This window comes from Triticum urartu, chromosome 7 (assembly GCF_003073215.2).
Source record: "Triticum urartu cultivar G1812 chromosome 7, Tu2.1, whole genome shotgun sequence".
Taxonomy (NCBI): Eukaryota; Viridiplantae; Streptophyta; class Magnoliopsida; order Poales; family Poaceae; genus Triticum; species Triticum urartu.
In genome coordinates, this window is record NC_053028.1 from 556,781,636 (window position 1) to 556,793,663 (window position 12,028).

Genomic DNA, 12,028 nt, shown 5'->3' on the forward strand with positions numbered 1-12,028 from the left:
AGGAACCCTAGAGGGGCGCAGACCCCCTCCCTTATATATACTTGAGGTATGGGGCTGCCCAACACATGTGATGATCTCTCTCTTGGCGCAGCCCTACCCTCTCCCTCCTCATCCTCTGTAGTGCTGGCGAAGCCCTGCCTGGAGTACCGCGCTCCTCCACCATCACATGCCGTTGTGCTGCTGCTGGACAGAGTCTTCCCCACCTCTACCTCTCTCCTTGCTGGATCAAGCGTGGGAGACGTCACCGGGCTGTACGTGTGTTGAACGCGGAGGCCCGTGTCGGCGCCTAGATCGGAATCGACCGCGATCTGAATCGCTGCGTGTACGACTCCACCACCAATGTTTCTTTGTAATGCTTCCGCATTGCGATCTTCAAGGTATGAAGATTGCACTCCTCTCTCTCGTTGCTAGTCTCTCCATAGATGATCTTGGTGACACGTAGGGAAAATTTTGAATTATCGCTACGTTCCCAACAAGTGGCATCATGAGCTAGGTCTTGCCGTAGATTCTATTGCACAAGTTAGAACACAAGTTGTTTGTGGGCATCGATTTTGTCAATTATTGCTGTTACTAGTTATTATCTTGATTCGGCGGCATCGTGGATGAAGCGGCCCGGACCGACCTTACACGTACTCTTAACGTGAGACTGGTTCCACCGACTGACATGCACTAGTTCATAAGGTGGGCTAGCGGGTGTCTGTCTCTCCCACTTTAGTCGGATCGAATTTGATGAAAGGGCCTTATGAATGGTAAATAGAAATTGGCATATCACGTTGTTGGTTTTGCGTAGGGTAGAACGTTTCTGCTAGAAACCCATAGCAGCCATGTAAAACATGCAACAACAATTAGAGGACGTCTACTTGTTTTGCAGGGTTTGCTTTGTGATGTGATATGGCCAAAAGGATGTTGATGAATGATATATTGTGATGTTATGAGATTGATCATTGTTCTTGTATAGGAATTCACGACTTGCATGTCGATGAAGTATGACAACCGGGCAAGGAGCCATAGGAGTTGCCTTAATTTATTTATGACCTACGATCTCAACATAAACATCAATGTTAATTACTTACTTTTATTGCTAAACCGTTAGGCATAAGTAGTAGAAGTAATATGTTGACGAGGGCAACTTCATGAAGACACAATGATGGAGATCATGATGATGGAGATCATGGTGTCATGCCGGTGACGAAGGATGATCATGCCGCGCCGTCGAGATGAGATCAAAAGGCGCAAGGATGATTATTGGACATTATCATGTCACTTATGATTTGCATGTGATGTTGTCATGTTTTTACATCTTACTTGCTTAGAACGACGGTAGCATAATAAGATGATCCCTCATTAAAATATCAAGGATTGTGTTCCCCCTAACTGTCACCGTTGGCTAAGGTCTGTTGTTCGAAGCACCACGTGATGATCGGGTGTGATAAGTTTCTAACATTCGCATACAACGGGAGTAAGCCAGATTTACACACGCAATACACTTAGGTTACTGACGAGCCTAGCATGTACAGACATGGCCTCGGAACACGGAAGAAGACCGAAAGGTCGAGAATGAGTCGTATAGTGGATACGAATCAACATGAGATTGTTCACCGATGATGACTAGTCCGTCCTCACGTGATGATCGGACACGGCTAGTTGGACTCGGATCATGTATCACTTAGATGACTAGAGGGATGTCTATCTAAGTGGGAGTTCATTAAATAATTGATTAGATGAACTTAATTATCGTGAAACTGTCAAAGGTCTTTGCAATTATGTCGTAGCTCACGCTTGGTTCTACTGTTTTAGATATGTTTCCTAGAGGAAAATTAGTTTGAGAGTTGACAGTAGCAAATTATGCGGAGTGGGTCCGTGAACTGAGGATTCCCTCATTGCTGCATAGAAGGGCTATGTCCTTAATGCACCGCTCAGTGCGTGAACCTCGAGCATCGTCTGTAGATGTGGGAAAAACATCTGACATACATGTTTAGATGGACTACATGATAGTCAGTGCGTAATACTAACGGTTTTAGAATTGTGGCACCAAAGACGTTTTGAAACGTCGCAGAACATATGAGATGTTCCAAGACTGAAATTGGGATTTCAGACTAATGCCCACCTCAAGAGGTATGGAGACCTCTGACAAGTTTCTTAAGCCTGCCAACTAAGGAGTAAAGCTCAATCGTTGAGCATGTGCTCAGATTGTCTGAGTACTACAATCACTTGAATCGAGTGGGGGTAATCTTTCTAGATGAGATTAGTGATAGTTCTCCATAGTCACTGGCCACCCAAGCTATTAGAGCTTAGTGATGAACTATAACATATCAGGGATAGACCATGATGATCCTTGAGCAATTCGCGATGTTTGACACCGTGTGAAAGTAGAATCAAGTAGGAGCATCAATTTTGATGGTCAGTAAAACCACTAGTTTCAAGAAGGGCAAGGGAAAGAAGGGATACTCATGATACGGCAAATCAGTTACTGCTCTAGTGAAGAACCCAAGGTTGAACCAAACCGAGACTTAAGTGCTTCTGTAATGAGGGAACGGTTCACTGAAAGCAGGACTACCCTAGATACTTGGTAGATGAGAAGGCTGGGCAAGGTCGACAGAAGTATTTTGGTATACTGTCATATTATTGTGTACTTTACTAGTACTCCTAGTAGCACCAGGTAATAAATACCGGGTCCGGTTGCTAAGCGTTAGTAACTCGAAATAAAAGGCTGCGGAGACTAGCTAAAGGTGAGATGACGCATGTGTTGGAAGTGTTACAAGGTTGATGTGATTAAACATTGAACGCTCCCTCTACCATCAGGATTGGTGGTTAAAAAACCGAAATAATTGTTTTTTGGTGTTTGCGTTGAGCATAGACATGATTGGATTATGTATCGCCACTACGGTTATTAATTTAAGGAGAATAATGGTTTACTCTGTTTATTTGAATAATACCTTCATGGTCTTGCACCTAAAATGAATGTTTGTTGAATCTCGATCGTAGTGATACACATGTTCATGCAAAAGATATAAGATAGTAATGATAGTACACATACTTGTGGCACTGCCATTTGAGTCATTGTTGGTTATAAAACGCATGAAGAAGCTCCATGTTTGGATCTTGGACTCACTCGTTTTTTGAAGACTGAGACATTGCGAACCATGTTCTATTGGTAGATATGCATGGAGAACTCCATGCAGAATGGATTCGTTTGGACTCACTTGATTTTGAATCACTTGAGACATGCAAATCACACCACATGGGCAAGATGACTGAAAGACCTCGTTTCAGTAAGGTGGGAACAGAAAGCGACTGTTGGAAGTATTACATTTTGATGTTGTGCAGTCCAATGAGTGCTGAGGCACGCAGTGGATATCGTTATGTTTCTTACTTCATAGATGATTGAAGTAGATGGTGGTATATTTACTTGATGAAACCAAGTCTGAATTATTGAAGGTTTAAAGTAATTTCAGAGTGAAGTTGAAGATCATCGTAACAAGATGATAAAATGTCTATGATATGATCATAGAGATGAATATCTAAGTTACGAGTTTTGGCACCACATTAAGGACATTGTGGAAATTGTTCACAACTATACTGCCTGGACCACCATAGTGTGATGGTGTGTCCGCGACATCATAACTGCACCCTATTGGATATGGTGCCATACCATGATGTCCTCTATCAAACTATCGTTTATGGGTTAGGCATTAGAGACAACGCACTGACTTTAAATTAGGGCACCACACAATTCTGTTTGAGACGACACTGTTATGAAACTATTGGTTTAGAAAAACCTAAGCTGTCATTTCTTAAAAGGTTTGGGGATGCCGATGCTTATGTGAAAAAGTTTCAGCTGATAAGCTCGAACCCAAAGCGGATAATTGCAATCTTCATAGAATACCCAAAAATAGTTGGGTATACCTCCTATTCCAGATGCGGAAGCCAAAAGTGATTGTTTCTAGAAACAGGTCCTTTCTCGAGGAAAAGTTTCTCTCGAAGAATTTGAGTGGGGAGGATGGTGGAGACTTGATGAGGTTATGAACGTCACTTCAAATAGTGTGTAGCAGGGCACAGGAGTTGTTCCTGTGGCTACCTACACCAATTGAAGTGGAAGCTCATGATAGTGATCATGAAACTTCGGATCAAGTCACTACCAAACCTCATAGGTCGACAAAGATGCGTACTGCTTCAGAGAGGTACGTAATCCTGTCTTGGAAGTCATGTTGCTGGACAACAACGAACCTACGAGCTATGGAGAAGCGATGGTGAGCCCGGATTCCGACGAATGGCTCAAGGCCATAAAATCCGAGAGAGGATCCATGTATAAAGCAAAGTATAGACTTTGAAAGAACTACTTGATGGTCGTAAGGCTGTTGGGTGCAGATGGATTTTAAAAAGGAAGACAGACAATGATGGTAAGTGTCACCATTAAGAAATCTCAACTTGTCATTAAGATGTTTCCCGACAAGTTCAAGAAGTTGACTACGGTGAGACTTTCTCACTCGTAGCGATGCTAAGAGTCTGTTGGAATTATGTTAGTAGTTACTGCATTATTTATGAAATCTTGCAGATAGGATGTCAAAACATTGTTTCCTCGATGTTTTTCTCGAGGAAAGGTTGTATGTAATACAACCAGAGGGTTTTGTCAATCCTGAAAGATGCTGACAAGTATGCAAAGCTCTAGCAATCCTTCTAAGGACTGGAGTAAGCATCTCGGAGTTGGAATGTATGCTTTGATGAGATGATCAAAGATTTTGGGTTTATACAAAGTTTATGAGAAACTTGTATTTCCAAAGAAGTGAGTGGGAGCACTATAGAGTTTTTGATGAGTATATGTTGTTAACATATTGTTGATCAGAAATGATGTAGAATTTCTGGAAAGCATGCAAGGTTGTTTTTCAATGGAAAATCTGGATTAAGCTACTTGAACATTGAGCATCGGGATCTATAAGGATAGATCAAAAACGCTTAATAGTACTTTCAAATGAATACATACCGTGACAAGATTTTGAAGGAGTTCAAATAGATCAGCAAAGAAGGAGTTCTTGGCTGTGTTACAAGGTGTGAGCATTGAGTAAGACTCAAGACCAGACCACGGCAGAAGAGGGAAAGGACGAAGGTCGTCCCCTATGCTTTAGACGTAGGCTCTATAGTATGCTATGTTGTGTACCTCACCTGAAGTGCGCCTTGCCATGAGTAAGTCAAGGGGTACAGGAGTGATCCAGGAATGGATCACATGACAGTGGTCGAACTTATCCTTAGTAACTAGTGGACTAAGGAATTTTCTCGATTATGGAGGTGGTAAAATAGTTCGTCGTAAAGGGTTACGTCGATGCAAACTTTGACACTAATCCGGATGACTCTGAGGAGTAAATCGGATTCGTATAGTAGAGCAGTTATTTGGAATAGCCCCAAGTAGCCGTGGTAGCTGCATATACAAGATGACATAGAGATTTGTAAAGCACACATGGATCTGAAAGGTTCAGACCCATTGACTGATAAACCTCTCTCACAAGCAAGATATGAACACACCCCATAGGTGTTGGATTCACTACAATCACATAGTGATGTGAACTAGATTATTGACTCTAGTGCAAGTGGGAGACTGTGGGAAATATGCCCTAGAGGCAATAATAAAATGGTTATTATTGTATTCCCTTGTTCATGATAATTGTCTATTGTCCATGCTATAATTGTATTAACCGGAAACCGTAATACATGTGTGAATACATAGACCACAACATGTCCCTAGTAAGCCTCTAGTTGACTAGCTCGTTGATCAATAGATGGTCATGGTTTCCTGTCCATGGACATTGGATGCGTTGATAATGGGATCACATCATTAGGAGAATGATGTGATGGACAAGACCCAATCCTAAGCCTAGCACAAGATCGTGTAGTTCGTATGCTAAAGCTTTTCTAATGTCAAGTATCATTTCCTTAGACCATGAGATTGTGCAGCTCCCGGATACCGTAGGAATGCTTTGGGTGTACCAAACGTCACAACGTAACTGGGTGGCTATAAAGGTGCACTGCGGGTATCTCCGAAAGTGTCTGTTGGGTTGGCACGAATCGAGACTGGGATTTGTCACTCCGTGTAAACAGAGAGGTATCTATGGGCCCACTCGGTAGGACATCATCATAATGTGCACAATGTGACCAAGGAGTTGATCACGGGATGATGTATTATGGAATGAGTAAAGAGACTTGCCGGTAACGAGATTGAACATGGTATCGGGATACCGACGATCGAATCTCGGGCAAGTACTATACCGGTAGACAAAGGGAATTGTATACGTGATTGATTGAATCCTTGACATCGTGGTTCATCCGATGAGATCATCGTGGAACATGTGGGAGCCAACATGGATATCTAGATCCCGCTGTTGGTTATTGGCCGGAGAGTTGTCTCGGTCATGTCTACATGGTTCCCGAACCCGTAGGGTCTACACACTTAAGGTTCGATGACGCTAGGGTTATAGGGAAATCGTATCTACTTTTCCAAACACTTTTGCCCTTGTTTTGGACTCTAACTTGTATGATTGAATGAACTAACCCGGACTGACGTTGTTTTCCAGCAGAATTGCCATGAGTGTTGTTTTATGTGCAGAAAACAAGTCTTCGGACATGGACCTGAAACTCCACGGAATATCTTAGAATAAATAATAAAAATCCTCGCCAAAGATGAAGACCAGGGGCCCACACCCTGTCCACGAGGGTGGGGGCGGCGCCCCTCCCCCCTGGCGCGCCCCCCTACCTCGTGGGCCCCCTGGTGGCCCTCCGACGCCAACTCCAACTCCATATATTGGCTTTCGAGGAGAAAAAAATCAGAGAGAAAGTTTCATCGCGTTTTACGATACGGAGCCGCCGCCAAGCCCTAATCTCTCTCGGGAGGGCTGATCTGGAGTCCGTTCGGGGCTCCGGAGAGGGGGATTCGTCGCCATCGTCATCATCAACCATCCTCCATCACTAATTTCATGATGCTCACCGCCGTGCATGAGTAATTGCATCGTAGGCTTGCTGGACGGTGATGGGTTGGATGAGATTTATCATGTAATCGAGTTAGTTTTGTTAGGGTTTGATCCCTAGTATCCACTATGTTCTGAGATTGATGTTGCTATGACTTTGCTATGCTTAATGCTTGTCACTAGGGCCCGAGTGCCATGATTTCAGATCTGAACCTATTATGTTTTCATGAATATATGTGAGTTCTAGATCCTATCTTGCAAGTCTATAGTCACCTACTATGTGTTATGATCCGGCAACCCCGATCATTGATCCGGTGCCTACGAGTTTTCCATATACTGGTTTACGCTTATTTACTTTTCCGTTGCTACTGTTACAATCACTACAAAAATACCAAAAACATTACTTTTGCTGTCTTTACTTTGTTACCGTTATCACCACTATCATATTACTTTGCTACTAAACACTTTGCTGCAGATACTAAGTTTCCAGGTGTGGTTGAATTGACAACTCAGCTGCTAATACTTGAGAATATTCTTTGGCTCCCCTTGTGTCGAATCAACAAATTTGGGTTGAATACTCTACCCTCGAAAACTGTTGCGATCCCCTATACTTGTGGGTTATCAAGACCTTTTTCTGGCGCCGTTGCCGGGGAGCATAGCTCTATTCTTTGAGTCACTTGGGATTTATATCTGCTGGACACTATGAAGAACTTGAAAGACGCTAAGACAAAAATTTATCCCTCAACTACGAGGGGAGGTAAGGAACTGCCATCTAGCTCTGCACTTGATTCACCTTCTGTTATGAGTAAGCTAGCGACACCTAAACCTACTACTGCTATGAATTCTGATATGTCGCATGTTATTGATGATGCCACTTCTGCTATGCATGATACTTATGATGAAACTACTTCTATGCTTGATACTACTGTGCCACTTGGTGAATTTCTAGATGAGCAAATTTCTAAGTCTAGAGAAAGAGAAATTAGTGAACCTGAACACGATGATGTTAGTGATGATGAACCTATGCCTGTTATTCCTGAGGGTTATCTTTTTAATAATGAATCTTATGAAGCTATTCTTGCTTGTCCGGATAAACCTGAACGTAAGAGGTTACTAATTAAGTGGAGTAAGGAATCTTTTAGAGGTAGGATGAGACCCGACCCTGCTTTTGCTACTTCACCTATCTGTGTTCCTGATCAGGATTATTATGATATTACTGTTGATCCAGATATAATTACTTTGGTTGAATCTGATCCTTTTTATGGCTATGAATCTGAAACTGTTGTGGCACATCTTCGTAAGTTAGATGAAATAGCTGCCCTGTTTACTAATAATCTGAGATCGCGCCACTTTTATATACTCAAAATATTTCCGTTCTCATTAAAGGGTGATGCTAAGAAATGGTTTAATTCTCTTGATCCTGCCTGTGTGCAAAGTCCCCAGGATATGATTTATTACTTCTCTGCTAAATATTTCCCTGCTCATAAGAAACAAGCTGCTTTGAGGGAAATATACAATTTTGTGCAAATTGAAGAAGAGAGTCTCCCACAAGCTTGGGGGAGGCTTCTCAAGTTACTTAATGCTTTGCCTGATCATCCTCTTAAGAAACCTGAAATATTTGATATCTTTTATAATGGACTAACTGATGCTTCCAGAGATTACCTGGATAGTTGTGCTGGTTCTCTTTTCAGGGAAAGAACACCGGATGAAGCTGAAATTCTATTGAATAATATGTTGACAAATGAAAATAATTGGGCACCTCCTGAGCCAGCTCCTGCTCCAATTACTGAGCCTATTCCTAAACCAACTCCGAAGAAGAGAGGTGTTCTATTTCTCAGTCCCGAAGATATGCAAGAGGCAAAGAAATCTATGAAAGAAAAAGGTATTAAAGCTGAAGATGTTAAGAATTTACCTCCTATTGAAGAAATACATGGTCTTAATTTACCGCCTGTTGAAGAAGTATATGATCTCAATTACTTATTTACTGAAGAACCTCCCGATATCCCGACACAGGTAGTAAAGGTAAATTCTCTCTATAGATATGATAAAGTTGAAGTCCCTCCTACTAAAATTGCTAGTCAGTGCTTGGATGAGTTTGATGACTTTATGTTTAAGCAAGATGACTTTAATGCTTATTTTGGTAGACAATTAAAGCAGAATACCTTTATGATTAAACGCTTGAGTGATTATATGGATAATATTAGAGGTGAACTTAAACTTGTTAGCAAACATGCTTCTATGGTTACCACTCAAGTAGAACAAGTACTTAAAGCTCAGAAAGAAATGCTTGATGAAATGAATAGTAAGAAAAATGATTATGCTGTTAGAGTGGCTACTAGAACTGGTAGAATGACTCAGGAACCTTTGTATCCTGAAGGCCACCCTAAGAGAATCGAGCAAGATTCTCAAAGAAATAATATTGATGCACCTAGTTCTTCTAAAAGGAAGAAAAAGAAAAATGATAGAACTGTGCAAACTTCTAGTGAACCTATTGCTGAACCACCTGATAATCCAAATGATATCTCTATGTCTGATGCTGAAACACAATCTGGTAATGAACATGAACCTAGTGAAAATGTTAATGATGATGTTCATGATGATGCTCAACCTAGTAATGATAATGATGTAGAAGTTGAACCTGTTGATCTTGATAACCCACAATCAAAGAATCAACGTTATGATAAAAGAGACTTCGTTGCTAGGAAACATGGTAAAGAAAGAGAACCATGGGTTCAGAAACCCATGCCTTTTCCTCCGAAACCATCCAAGAAAAAGGATGATGAGGATTTTGAGCGCTTTGCTGAAATGATTAGACCTATCTTTTTGCGTATGCGATTGACTGATGTGCTCAAAACAAATCCTTATGCTAAGTATATGAAGGATATCATTACTAATAAAAGAAAGATACCGGAGGCTGAAATTTCCACCATGCTTGCTAATTACACTTTTAAGGGTGGAATACCAAAGAAACTTGGAGATCCAGGAGTACCTACTATACCATGCTCCATTAAAAGAAATTATGTTAAAACTGCTTTATGTGATCTTGGAGCCGGTGTTAGTGTTATGCCTCTCTCTTTATATCGTAGACTTGACTTGAATAAGTTGACACCTACTGAAATATCTTTGCAAATGGCTGATAAATCAACTGCTATACCTGTCGGTATTTGTGAGGATGTACCTGTTGTGGTTGCAAACGTTACTATTTTAACGGACTTTGTTATTCTTGATATTCCCGAGGATGATAGTATGTCTATTATTCTTGGAAGACCTTTCCTTAATACTGCAGGGGCTGTTATTGATTGCAACAAAGGCAATGTCACTTTTCATGTTAATGGTAATGAGCATACGGTGCACTTTCCGAGGAAACAACCTCAAGTTTATAGTGTCAACTCTATTGGAAAAATTCCATCGATTATATTTGGAGGTTTTGAATTTCCTCTTCCTACTGTCAAAAAGAAATATGATATACTTATTGTTGGGGATGTCCATATCCCCGTTGAGGTAACATAGTGTTATTCGAAATTTCTCCGGTTCCATGATTATCGGAATGAGTTTGTTAACAAGACTTGATCAACCTTGTTAGTGGATTCTTTTTGATGAGCATGAGATGGATGAAACTAGAAGCACAACCTTCTGTACCCTCTTTATATTTTCTGTTCTTTAGTAGAAATAAAGTAAAATAGTATTTTTCTGTCTGTTTCCTGACTTATCCGTGCAATATAAAAATATCCCGAAAATAAAAGTCCTCAGAATGCCATGCCAATTTAATATGATTTTTTCGGGAATATTTAAGGATTTTTAGTGCAAAAATTACCGCGGGGGGAGCTGCCACCTGGTCACGAGGGTGGAGGGCGCGCCCTACCCCCCTGGGCGCGCCCCCTGCCTCGTGGGCCCACGGTGGCCCTCCTCCACTTATTCCTGCACCCATCTTCTTCCTCTGTCTCGCACAAACCCGAAAAACCAACTCAAGCTCGTGTTCCAGCAACTTTTGCTGCGATTTTCGATCTCCTTGCTCAAAGCACCTCTCGCAAAACTGCTTGGGGAGATTGTTCCTTGGTATGTGACTCCTCCATTGGTCCAATTAGTTTTTGTTCTAGTGCTTTATTCATTGCAAATTTGTGCTGCATAGGTGACCATGTTCTTGAGCTTGCATGTCAAATATATATGGTTCCAAGTAGTTCTAATGCTTGATATATGCTCTAGGCACTTGTATGAGTAGTTGCTATCAATCTTATTGAAGTTGGTTCACTTTGTTTGAAGTTACTAAAAATTTCAGATTGTTTCAGAAATAATGAAGAGACTTTTGAGGGGCTCGTCGAGCCGAAGTTCTAAGGAGAAACAAAAGGAAGAAGAACAGAAGCCCAAATTTAATTCTGCCTCGTCACGCGGAGGTCCGGCCGTGTGAATGGCCTTCCGATGACTTCTTGAGGAGTGCCAGGATTTATGAAGATTTCTATCTATTGATTGAGAACGCCGGCCTCACCAACTTCCTCCGCGACCAACGTCATCAGTATCTCTTACTCACAAATACTTTTGTGCAGAACTTCTACTTTTTCCCTAAGAAATCACCTCCAACAGTAGAGTTCCATTTATATGATGTTGCTAGGGAGATGACATTAGCTGCATTTTGCGAGGTTTGCAAAATACCTTTCGAGGGTTCTTTAGATGAACCACACCGTAATGAAGTGGAAGCTTATATTGACACTATCACTGTGGGAGAAACCAGGAAGGTTTCTGATGCAAGAATTACTAGCATACATTTCCTGTTTTACGCTACTTTGCCTTATTTGCTAGTCGTTGCTTGATTGGTCGCGGAACTGTGGGAACCTTAGTATTCCTGATATTATTATTTTGCTCATGGTTTATACCGCAATAACTCTGTTAGTATGGGTGGAATTGTTGCTAGACGGTTGAGTATGAACCGTACTAAGGGCCCCATCTTTGGAGGCATTTATGCTTCACGCCTAGCTGAACATTTTGAAATACCTATTAGGCATGAGGAGAAAGAAGAAACAGCGCTGCCCCGTGCTTATTTAGATTATAAGAGTATGGTAGCGCATGATTTTCTTGTTAAG